The 12,926-nt window shown below is 32.7% G+C and overlaps 1 protein-coding gene and 1 long non-coding RNA gene across 5 annotated transcripts in view; both read left to right on the forward strand.

Annotated features, from left to right (window-relative positions):
• Positions 1–12,926, forward strand: part of LOC102800976 (TBC1 domain family member 1-like) — an 80,273-nt gene that overhangs the window by 9,880 nt on the left and 57,467 nt on the right. The window lies entirely within an intron of this gene.
• Positions 6,585–9,184, forward strand: LOC146746170 (uncharacterized). Its single transcript, XR_014929070.1, has 3 exons — positions 6,585–6,685; positions 8,951–9,036; positions 9,064–9,184. It is a non-coding gene; the product is annotated as an uncharacterized LOC146746170 (long non-coding RNA).

Below are 12,926 nucleotides of genomic sequence, written 5' to 3' on the forward strand. Positions count from 1 at the left end.
TGGGGGGTGGGGTTGATTACTCATAACTTCCTGGTGACTGGCCGGCCCGTTAATGCGACCGACAACTGTATATGAAAAACTTTGAAATGATCTAATAAGTGTGCATTGTATAGTAACTCTATCAATCGTAATATCAAGCTAAAGAAGCACAGCAAGCTATGTAGAACAATCTAGGGTACTATTATATTTCATAGAAATTTTTGAATGTTGAATAAAACTTGAGTGATCATTTGTCATTTTTGTATATTAATAAATGTTAGGGTAGGCAAACCATGCTTGCTAATCACAAATACTGTATTTCTGTATCTACTATTCTCTTAGTCTGTTAGCGTTATTACTTTAGAACCTTGGGTGTTACCAGTCTCAGATTTGTTCATTTTTAACCAATGGTCACAATAATGGCGTGACCCCTTTGCCACTTTTCCAAAAGATATCAAATGATCCAACTCTTGGGGATACTAAGATGTAACCATGATTTAAACATAGTGTTATTTACGTTACATGAAAATTTAAAATTGTCTAATTCCAGTGAATAAAAACATGAAACGACTGGTGATTTCTCGACTGACAGGTAACTTGTTTATATAAGTACATTATCCTTATACATCAATATAAAAGCTATGATGCATAAATGATTAATTCACAGCAGAAAATTGCTTGTAGGTAGGTTATTGGAGTCACACTATTATTCCCTTTGGGCCTGATTATTTGTGTCCCTTTTGTTGTCTCGTTATGAGCTTTCTACACGCATGTTTGTAGCTCATTCTGTTCTTTATTCTTAATTTAATGAGTGCAAATTTATAAATCACAGGTTTATTACCATTCATTGCAGCTAACACTTTTGCCGGTATGGAGATGGCTCAGTCAACTCCTTGTTTTACATATATTTACATGCCCGATGACTGTGTCAGGACATGCAATGTCATGACTTCATCTTGGTGTGTGACTTGATAAACCATCTGTACCTGGAAATTTGATGTTTGTGATATCTTGGTCATCAAAATCACTTACAATAAAAGTTATGTCTCAAGTGTGTAGAAGTTGAGATATGAAAACAATCATATTACTGATACATGTTGTATGGGTAGTATTTGAAAATGTCATTCTGGTTTGATTTCAATACAAATATTGTAAATGGTCTGTTTTGTTAAAACACACAGTGTGCAAAGCATGCAAATGCTCATTGTTGTACATGTAAAAAGTCCATTTTGTCTGTAAACGCTGTTTATGAATATTCACAGCTGCAGTGAAAAAAAACGTGTGAATGGTGTATATTGCCAGAAAGGTCATAGGTCACTCAATGTATACTAGTATTTCCATAGACACATGCTAACTGTTTTACAGCCTTCATCAACAGATCTTCACGAAATAGGGAAATTGTCACTCAATATTTTTAGCTCCGCTGTCGACGAAGTGGAGCGGAGTTTATAGTATTACTGATTGTCCGTCGTCGCCGTCGTCAACTTTACATTTTCGACTTCTTTTTAAAAACCACAAATTGTATAGCTGTGAAACTTTCTAGGAAGGTGCTTCTTGAAAATTGCTAGCCCAAATGCTTTGATACTTGATACTTGGTACTTAGGTACCTTGGGTTCACCTCTGTCAGATTTGTTGATTTTGTGATAATATCTTCAATTCTCTAATTTTGATGAATATTTTTGTCATTTGTGATAAAAAATTATATTTTTGACTTCTCCTTGAAAACTGCTTGTCCAATTTCTTTGATATTGTATATGTAGATATATCTGGTAGACCTCTGTCAGATTTGTTGATTTTGTGACAATATCTTCAATTCTCTAATTTTGATGAATATTTTTGTAATGTTTGGTCAAAAACGTTATTTTCAACTTCTTCTTGAAAACTGCTAATCCAATTGCTCTGTAACTTTATTTATTTATTCTTTGGGTGGACCTCTATCAGATTTGTTCATTTAATTCGTAACCATATCTTGAATTCTCTTTTTTCAGTGAATAGGTTTGTCATTTTTTCTTCAAAATTGTTAACCTGAATGCCATGATTCTTGGTGTATATGTACCCTGGGTAGACCTCTGTCAGATTTGTTCACTTCCTGTCAACATCTTCAATTCTCTATTTTTAGCAAATATTTTCGTCATTTTTCATCAAAAAACATATTTTTGACTTGTCCTTCAAAACCAGTAATCCAAATTCTTTGATACTTGTACACATGCAGCTTGGTTAGACCTCTATTAGATTTGTCCATTTCGTAAAGATATCTTCAATTCTCTACTTTTAGTGAAATATTCTCTGCAACAAAATCAAAAAAGTTGGTGGCTTGCAATATTAAAGCAGCTAGCATTAAGTTTAAATTGCTTCTTAGTCATTGCTTTCAGAGCATACATGATGCATCACAAACAGTGGAGCTATATCAGCCGACAGGCTGCTAGCTATCTATCTGTTTAGAGTTCATCTTTGACCCAATTTAATAAATAATAAAGTGAAAATATTGATGTGCTTACTGATGTGTTAAGACTTTATCTTTCTCTGAATAGGTGAGAGTTAATTAGTTACTCTCATTAATATATTATGAGCATTTTAATTACCTTGCCTGTACCATCAAAGATGGAAGGGAAAGGTATATTAAGGGAAAAATTTTGTCTGGCGTTGTCGTTGTTGTTGTTGTTGTCGTCGTCGTCGGCGGTGTCGTTAATAATTGTTATTGTGTGCATAATAACTTTACTAATTCTATTCCAAACTTTATCAAACTTGGTCACCTTATTCATCAGTATAAAGTCTTCCCTGAGTTTGAACAACAAATGTCCTGTATGAAAATATCATGCAAAAATTGAGAAAATCTGATAAAATATTTTGACTGTTTCTACTTGACTGATCACTGGTGATACACATCAAAGGTCACTGGTCTCAGTGGAAATATGCATTGTTGTATGTGTTCAATGAAGCAAATGATTTATCTTGTAATAATATCCTTGGTAATGTATTCCAGAATCCCATACTGGGTTTCAAAACCAACTCATGGAGAGATTGCACAGTCTGATACACATTTGCAAACCTACCAATAACATCTTTACAGAAAACAAGATGTCAGAAAATCAATATAAGCACTCCTATGAACTGGGTGCCTAACTTTGATCAAGATCTGAAGCTAATAGAAAATCTGTTTAGTTCAAAGTTATCAAATCAAAAACAGTACATAAAAAATACATTAAAAGCAAAACATTTCATCCACATTTTAAAAAGAAAATTATTCTAAAATATATGTATTCTGTATTTGACAAACAGTTCTTTCGACAAATGAAAACTCACAGAATGATAGAGTTTTTATAATACTAGTTTAAAAAACGCACTGCAAAGATTGCAGTGTTTGAAGATGTAGATTCTCAGGAAGCAACAGTACTGTTGACTTCTCCCTCCACTGGACACCAACTAACTATTTAAGTTGATTTGCATACAAAGCAGAGCTTGCAACATGATAGCTATTCATAAAGGGTGTTTTTTTTACTTTTCATATAATACAGTAGTCACACAATGAGGCAGTTCATATTTGTCTCAGTAAATCATTAATTTTTGACAGACACCTGTACAAAATACTTGGACTAAAGCCAGCTAAAATTTTCTGTTATCTTGCATGTTTTATGAATCTATTCACATCTAAATGCAGCACTTTTTTTTTGTAATGAGACATTTGTTTTTATACTAAAATATCTGAATTACTTTGAATAAAGCTGGAAATTATGTCCCTTAAAATAATTAAACAAATAAGGCACCAATGTTTTTGTAAGATTTTTACATCTTTTAAGGACATTCGGTAGACTGATTCCCCACTGTTGGTTCAACCCCAAAACTTGTTTGTATTCAAAATTAATTATGACAATGCATATTTATATTGAATCAAACTATGATAAAGGGAATTATATTATATAACAAAGGGCACGGTCACCAGAGTTCAACTATGTTTAAATATCTTTTTGACTCTTGTACGTGTGAAGCACACAATGGGAGTCTTTAGTCAGTGTGTATGTTTTTACATATATGTGTGTCTGATTCTCTGTTTGATGGATATCTCAAGAACTACCAGTGGATTGTATTGGTAGGATTTTGATGAAACATAAAACAGATGAATTATAAAGCGATTAAGAATTAATTTGCTTATTTTAAACCTTTTCATTTGTTTCTCAAAAACCACCTAACTGATTTCAATGAAACTTGACACATAGATGCTCTGCGATAATGTACAGACCTGACCTATTTTTTTTGTCACAATCTGTGGATAATAATTACCTAATTCGCATGTGAATTAGCCAATTTAAAACTTTTTACTTGTTTTTCAAAAACCACTGAAATGAAATGAAAGTATATGCAGTGTAGATAATCCATAGATCTGATTAGTCTTGAGTTGCAATCTTGTGTGTATTATTTATTTTATTCATATCTGCTATGCATCATGCAAAACAAAGTATGTAATGTATACTAATTGGGCAATATATTAATATAGAGAAATATCTCTTGAATTTTTTGTTTCAAACTGGGATTTCATTCTAGGCACAAATAAGATCAGACAAGAGATAGAACTATCTGATGATCATATAATATAGTGCATATGTGTAATATCTCGACCACTGTAGGAACATGCAATCAATGCCATAATGAAGGCATCAGACACAAGATATGATTACCATACCACATGACCTTATATGGTCATGGGACGTCATTGATACACGTACTTCTATCATCTTGATAATGTAGATATCTGACAAGATACAACTATTCCATATATGGTCATGTGACCTTAATTTGTATGCTGCATAATTACAATACCTAGAAAACTAGTCAGATTGTAATCAATGCTATAATGCAGCCATTTGACAAGAGATACGACTAATATATCATATAATATATAATATGTGGTCATGTAACCTAATTAATATGCATAAGTAATATATCAAGCACTGTTGCTAATAGACACATGCATCCAGTGCTATAATGCAGACATTGGACAAGAGATATGACTAAAATATCAAATGATCATATATATGGTCATGTGACCTCAATATGTGTAATTCTAATATCTAAAATATTGCAGATACAGTAGATACATGTATACATATGCAACCACCATTATAATTGAGACATTGGACAAGAGATACAACATGTACATACATGTACATGTAGATACTCTGCGTTAATCATAAGATGTAATTATTAAAGTTTAATGTTGAAATCCATACATGTTAATTACTTAAATTAGCATAGACATAAATTCAACTTTCTTAGTTACTCTGGAATAAATCACTTTAATGATTTTTTTTGATAGTATTATAAACTTAATACTGTAGGTCACATCACAGAGTTATATAAGGTGCCAAGCTTCTTGTGTAAAAATTTTGAAGTAATTTTAAATATACCTCATTTCTGCTTCACCCCAATACTTTCAGCACATAGGAGTTTTTTGTCTGAGCTTTATTACATTCATTCTTTTGTGTTAATGTAGGTATTACAAATTTTGTATATAGAATAAAATGGTATATAAGTACCTACAATGTACATTTTATTCCAGCTTAATAATAAACTGTAGTAATTATTAAAACATGCAACTATTGCTGGTTTCACACTGTAACCTGCACTCTTGTACTTTATTTGTTATGCTGCAAGCATGGGTTAAATTCCATCGTTACTTGACAGTTTTGGGATTGATATACTTTAGATATAACCTGTAAATGTGCCTTAGAAAGTCAAAGGTCAAATGTCAGTAAACCCAACTTTTTGATGGGGTCACTCTGAAAAGAAGATTACACATGCTCTTGATGTCAGTCACTTTTACAACATAAATTACAGAAAATAATATTTATATATAGGGTTCTGTTAATGGTCGTAATCATTCCAAATTTGAAAGGGATACATTGTATAAATAAAATAAAAAGCATATAATACCACTTTCATGACCACAGATTCCTGTTAGTTTACTCTATTGTAATTAAGAAATATTTTGGAGTCATCACTATTTGTTTTCGGGGATACATTAATTGGTAATATGATTACTAGTTTTGGCCGTGAGTGAAAAATAAATTTCTGTCTGCCGAGAAGTTGAGGTTAAGAGAATTTATATGGCTTTATATTACACACGCTGATATCTGAAACTGCCAGAAATATTCAAATTAATATAATTCTCAATAATAATGCAAGAAATATTGTGTAAAATTACCAAGATTTTTGCGTATTTTGAGATAGTCAGCTATGTTGTCAAAAGTTCAACCTACTTGCATGGACTAATCTGTTTGCCAGTATTTTTATTAGCCTTCGCAGACGAAGTCTGCCGAAGGCTTATAGATTGGGTTCTGTCCATCCGTCCGTTCGTCCGTTCGTCCGTCTTTTACCTCTTATAACTTTGATATGCTCTGTCCAATTTTTTTCAAAGTTGGTGCAAATGTAATTCTCAATGCCATACATATGCACGCCAAGTATTTTTTTGATTCGCCAAACTTTCATTGTGTTTTTCTGTGATTTTCAACATTTTACTAGTACAAGTGCTGAAATTTACCGGAAAAATCTGAGTTTTAACGACATCTCGCAAGAGAACTGGCATACCGTATTGCGCATGCGCCAGTCTAACCGCTAAGGAAATCGCCGTCGATTTCGTCTGAGGATATTGTATTCCAGGACTGTATCTTTCTTTGCACAAGGCTTACATAGATTAAATTCTATCTCAAAGGTAAGAAACTGTGCTTATGGTATTTATTATGAACTTCGATTTATCCTTTTGTGTCCTGACTTTAGTGAGAAACTAGCGATCGCACAGTGTCACACTTTGCCAGAAAAACAGTCCTGCTATTACTAGTTCAAGAACTGGTTATGAAACATGTACCGTATTTGTCTTCAGTTAAGCGCCACCTTCAATTAGGCGCCAGTGCCACAAAAACTTTGTATTTTACACCTCAATTAAGCGCCAGACAAAGTTGAAATTTTGGCAGGTAATGATCGTGAATTGGGCGCCGGCGGATCGACTACCGGTTAGCGGTTCGTAGCGATGGACGCGATCGCGGAAGTCCCTCGCTGTTACTGTACGAATGGCTTTTATGTAAAAAAAAATGGTTTTGTTTCTAACAATTTTTAAGAAATCGGTCTATAATCTCTTGAAACATGTCTTTTTAGTCTACTGTAGAAAATATCAGCGTGGTTTTTAATTTCGCAGTAAGTCCATAAAAACGAAATTAAAACAATGCGAAAATGTTCTGTTTCAAATGCGCTGTTGTCACAGTAAACAGTGTTAAATTATTCTTTAAATGCTCAGTTTACTTTCCAAAAATAACTAATTTCTTGATTTGAAAAAAAAAATCATGCAGTTTTTCCCACCAAAATCAAAGCCAAAATATCGCAAACATCGGCAAATCACTTCCGCATTGCGTTCATACATTATTTAAATGAGCTATGGTAATTTGATCACGTTGGCATCATCCAGCATTTTGATTGGTTAATTAACGACTTGACCTATCAGGTCAAAAAACGCGTTCCAGGTCAAGTCCTAGACAGGAAGCATGGCAGACATCGAATCGCGCCGAGCGTTTACATGCGACCAGAATCATTCGCTTACGATGAAATTAAGTTGAATTTTACTTGCATTTTATTTTTTGTACGTTATTATAACTACTACTGAGTAATAATCGTAACCGTGGAATGCAGCATGACCGGATTTTGCTACCGTGATCATTGACTACTAAGCGTTGAATTTGTGTTTGTTTTATTTTTCTGTTGATTGTACGGCAAACTGTGAATGTTTTCTAAAGAATGATAATTTTTGTATAACTTTCTAAACTGTCTGAAAATGGGTCATTTACTCAGTATTTAAAATAAAGGCTACAGTGACTAAGCGTCAGACTGTAATGTAAAATATTGTCAATAATCTATCACCAGAATGGAGCAAAAACAATGGCTTGTAACACAGTTACCGGTACTAGAACTTGAAGTGCTTGAAATAAGCGCCATTTGAAACAAAGTTGCTCAAATTTAACCACAAATAAGCGCCACCATGACATGAAAGTGTAACAAAGTGGCGCCTAATTGAAGACAAATACGGTAAATCGAAAGTTTATCTCGTCATTTAGGAGGCTTGGGAGTAACGTTTGGCATATAAAATGCTGGAATAATAAAAACGTAAAAGTTTAGAACACGCTGATCGTGATTCTGTTATGTACGATTGCTGTTGCCGGTGTTCATTGGCAACTGCTAGCAGATTGAAACTTGGTTTCGTGACGACATATTAGACTAGAATTATCGAGAAAACACAAGTCAAGTTCGGCCAACCGAAAGCAATGATGAAATTGAAAAGTACTGTAATTAAATATCAATGAATCTATCATCGCTGTTAAATTACCTTTGAAGTAAATATGATAACCGTGTGCGTTACTGCACTCGTGACCGGGACCTCTATGCTCCATGCGGTGTTGAAGTTTATCGGTAAATCGAACCTCTGTCAACAGAGACATATTTTCCCAATCAGCTATTTATTTCGGTACTGAAGTCAGGGTGGCAATTTCAATGTTTAGCTACCATAATTTATCTCCATTATGAGCAGGAAAATAAATTACGGACCTTGATTGAGATGGATTTAACGGCCGCCATGTTTTTAAGGGATATGTGAAACAATATTAGGGAGGGGGTCAAATTCACGTAATCCTCAATTTTAATGATGTTGACTTAATAGTCATAATTTTTTTTTTTCAAAACTTCGGATATTATTTTATATATTTTAATACTACATAATGGTAATTAGTATGCAAATTAATATGCAAATTAGCAGCCAATCTGAGACAATGCAATCCAGTTCAAAGGAAATTTGATTACATGATCACTACCTCTGCTGATTAGTTTTTTATGCACTTCTATCTGCTTTTACATTAAATGTATTTTTTTTTATTGTATTTGCTACAACCTCTGCTTACTTTGGGCTAAATGTTTTGTTTTTTTTGTTTTTTTTCAGGTGCATAGCCAGATTTTTTTTTCTCAGAAAGCAAAGCCGCTGGAACTGCATGTATTACAAAAACATACCGGTACTATTCACTGCGTGTCTGACAATTGTATAAAGTTTCGCAGGTCCTCTGTTTTTTACTTTGAGAAGTTCTGTCAACCAAAGCATAAATATGTGTTTCTCTGTACATAAAATTTCACACGATTTGTTAATATTAATGTATGATAATAAAAACTTGATAATATTTTTCTGGATTTTTGCACTTTATTTGTATCATTGTCGTATGAGAAGTAATCTTGTCCTTTTTAGAGATATTGAAACTAATCCAGGGCCACAAACTAGTTTATCCAAACAGACACAACACTGACATATTTGCAGATCTGATTTGTATACTTCCTTGTCATTTTACCTGTTGTACTGGGATGGTGCTATCTGGTTTCCTTGCTGAGAATAATGCTGACCTGGATGGAGAGTGCTATAAACTTGAAAATGCCATAGAAATCACGTTTGCCAATTTATGTCCATGCAACTTTAGAATGACAACTAGCGAAGGCAGTGTCATTCATGACTTGTTACATAGTAATGAGGTATCATAAATTATTACACTGCTTTACATTGAACTGCCATGATACATGATTGTATATATCATCATATGATCACATTTGAATAACCATATGTCTAGAATCAACTATCAAGTATAATACTCAATTTTAACCAGTTAATTTTTATACATTACAAAGTCGACACAGCGGAGCTGTTTATACTACTGATTGTTCGCAGTCGTCATCCTCGTCCGTCAACTTTACAATTTCAATGTTTTCAAATTTGGTATGCGAGTACCTTGAATAGCTCTTTCTCAGATTTGTTCATTTCATGTCAAAATCTCAAATTCTCTATTTTTGGTGAATATTTTTGTCATTACATATATAGGTACTATATGTGGACCTCTCTCAGATTTGTTCATTTCATGATGATATCTTCAATTCTCTAATTTTGGTGAATATTTTTGTCATTTTTGGTAAAAAGTGATATTTCTGACTTCTTCTAAAAAAACCACAAGTCTGATTGCTTTGATTACATATATACATGTAGGTACTACATGTGGACCTCTGTCAGATTTATTCATTTCGTGATATCTTTAATTTTCTAATTTGGATAAATATTTTTGGTAAAAATTAATATTTTCGACTTCTTGTTAAAAACCACAAGTCCGATTGCTTTGGTACTATACATATTGTTCATTTTCTAATGATATCTTCTGTTCTTAATTAAAATGTGCATTGCTAACAGCGGAGCTATCTCAGCCGACAGGCTGCTTGTTTTTATTTTTTTTAACTTGTGTAACAACATAAAACTAGTAGTGGCTATAATTATGGCCATTTCTTTCATTATGAGTATTATTTCTTTCTTCCTGATAACAGTGTTCTTATAGTGATATTTAAAGGTCATCACAGGTTTATAGTATACTTCACTCTCATTTACATAGATGATGTCGCCAGTTGTAACAGGAAAATTAATTAAAAACTTAATACATTCATATCGCTAACTCATTCTAAAAATACATTTATAAACTTATGAATGTTATATTAGTTTTAGCAAATATTAGCTTTGGCAATAGATTGGTAATGTTAGTGGAATTACGTGATTCTTCTATCATTCATTCTGAATTATCACATAAATATGCATGTACTGTAATGATCAAAGTGTAATTATCGGTGGTCTGTACTTGTAGTATGAGAATACGTAAGCACATGGCACTATCCTACATGGTGCCATCAGAAAATATAATCATTGACAACAAATGATAAAAAAAATAAAAATAGCTGTTTCTTTGCTATGACTAACACTAGTCACATATTACGTGACATTATTCTAAATTTCTAAATCTGGTCACCTGCTCCCAAACTGTCACGGTCTAGGGCTTTTTATAGATGTCTGTGTGTTTTTCTATGAATTTAGCAGCATTTGGTTTTATTGACAGTGATGTATTATTGACAGATTCATACTTTAAATCTCTATTTATTTCATTTAGTGTTATATAATGTTATATAATATTTAATAATAAATATTATACATCTGTCACTGTAACGCCATAAGTTACAGCATGCCGTAATTTTGCAGTATTTACCGGGTATTTCATCCCACCATATTAGGAAATGTGAATTCCAAATATGGAATGATTACACATGTAAGCGTCCTCTAATAATAAAAACAAATATTGCAGCCCCAGAGTTTGATCGGACTCCACACAAATAAGTTTGCTGATTCTGTTTTAAACTTTTTTAATTTCCGCATTCCCATTGGTAAGAAAAGATGTATAATAATAAGGTTATCACGAGGATACCTTAAAGTATGCACTCAGACAGTACGCCGTTGCATCGACCTCTGCTGCACGTCAGTTGATACTCTCGCTGTCATTTTTTTTCATGCATACTTGTTGGTATCGTAATAACCTCATAATATTTAATAATAAATATTATAAGTACATGTATATAATCTGAATAAATTAAACTAGTTGTGTTGAGTGAATATAATTTATCTAACATTAAGACTTGTTTAATACTGTATGTACATGTAGCACAACATCACTGGCACTGGTAAATGGCCATCTCAAGGCAGGATTGGTGGCTCAATTTCAATAATTTCTAGATTGTGTATTGGTCGATTCAAGACAGCTGTGGTACAATTTAATATGCAGTACAGAGTTGGCAGGTTTTATTACCCACTATAAATGTAGTACTACATTTGAACATGTACATCGGGAAATGAGTAAAGTGGATGCAAATGTTCACACAATTTATTATTATTTTGTTCATATTCTTGTGGCTACCATGCTTTCCATTAAAATTTGTGAAATGTGAGGACAACACAAAAACAGTTTCAATATATGGTAGCACACATATCAAATTTCATGGATTAATCCAGCGGTATAATTGTTGATACTTCATGAATATATATTACTGTAAAGAGACAAGCAGGCTTTCAGCCAGCCGCCAGTCTACCTTTCATTATAGATAGGCACTCCACATTTAGAAATTTTACGTATGAAATTTCAACAGGCAAAATCTTTACAAACCTGTCCAATTTTCATTGAAAATTACCTGTAAATAAACCAACTATAAATAATCAACAAAAATTAGACTCTATGTCTAAGACTACAGACTAGTAAATGTTATTTTTCATTTCATTTTCAATAAAGTTTTTTGCACTTTAAATTTTCTGCCTATAATCTGAGAGGCATGTACAAAAAAAATTTCGATCACAGACCCAAATTACAGACAAGTTTTTTAGATAAATGTAATATTACTTTATGTTAATGCTGGAGTTTATTTTGAATTTAATACATGGTACTCTATGGGGAAAAAAAATTAAACGTCTTTTAAAAAATAAGTAGGGGATTACTGACACATGATAATTTATGAGCGAAAGAACATGTTTTCACATGAAAACTATAATAGCGATTCTACTTTAAACCCAACCATGCACTGACGTTATATGGCAAGTGACCAAATCACCTTCAATCACTTATAAAACGCTTTGTGGAGTCTGATGTAAGGGTTTTGATTTTAGTTAATTCAGTTAAATCACTATGGTGTTAACTTAAATGCATCCAGCGTGGTTGATGAAGGTTGTTGATCACAGACTATTGATACACTGCCTCTGACCTATGACCCCCCAGAACCACATTTTTTTACTGAAGTGACAATCAATCTTTAACTGTTTTCTTGTAAATTGATGAGACGATAGCATAATTTATAATTGCTGTTAGATGTTATATATGTTATATAAAAAAACAAAAAACATGCAACAATTCTTTTTATTTGTATTTTAACTCTTCTGTGGCAAAAATAACAGCTGGCTCTTGAATAATAACTGGTAATATTTTGAGGTCACTTTTGTAAGTGTACTTCAATTTCCCATTGAAATCAGTACAGTAAATAAAAAGAAAAAAAAAGATAATCAAAAGCTATATTTGCTCAATAATAAG

The sequence above is a fragment of the Saccoglossus kowalevskii genome, chromosome 4 (assembly GCF_978046115.1).
Source record: "Saccoglossus kowalevskii chromosome 4, keSacKowa6.1, whole genome shotgun sequence".
In the NCBI taxonomy this organism is placed as follows: domain Eukaryota; kingdom Metazoa; phylum Hemichordata; class Enteropneusta; family Harrimaniidae; genus Saccoglossus; species Saccoglossus kowalevskii.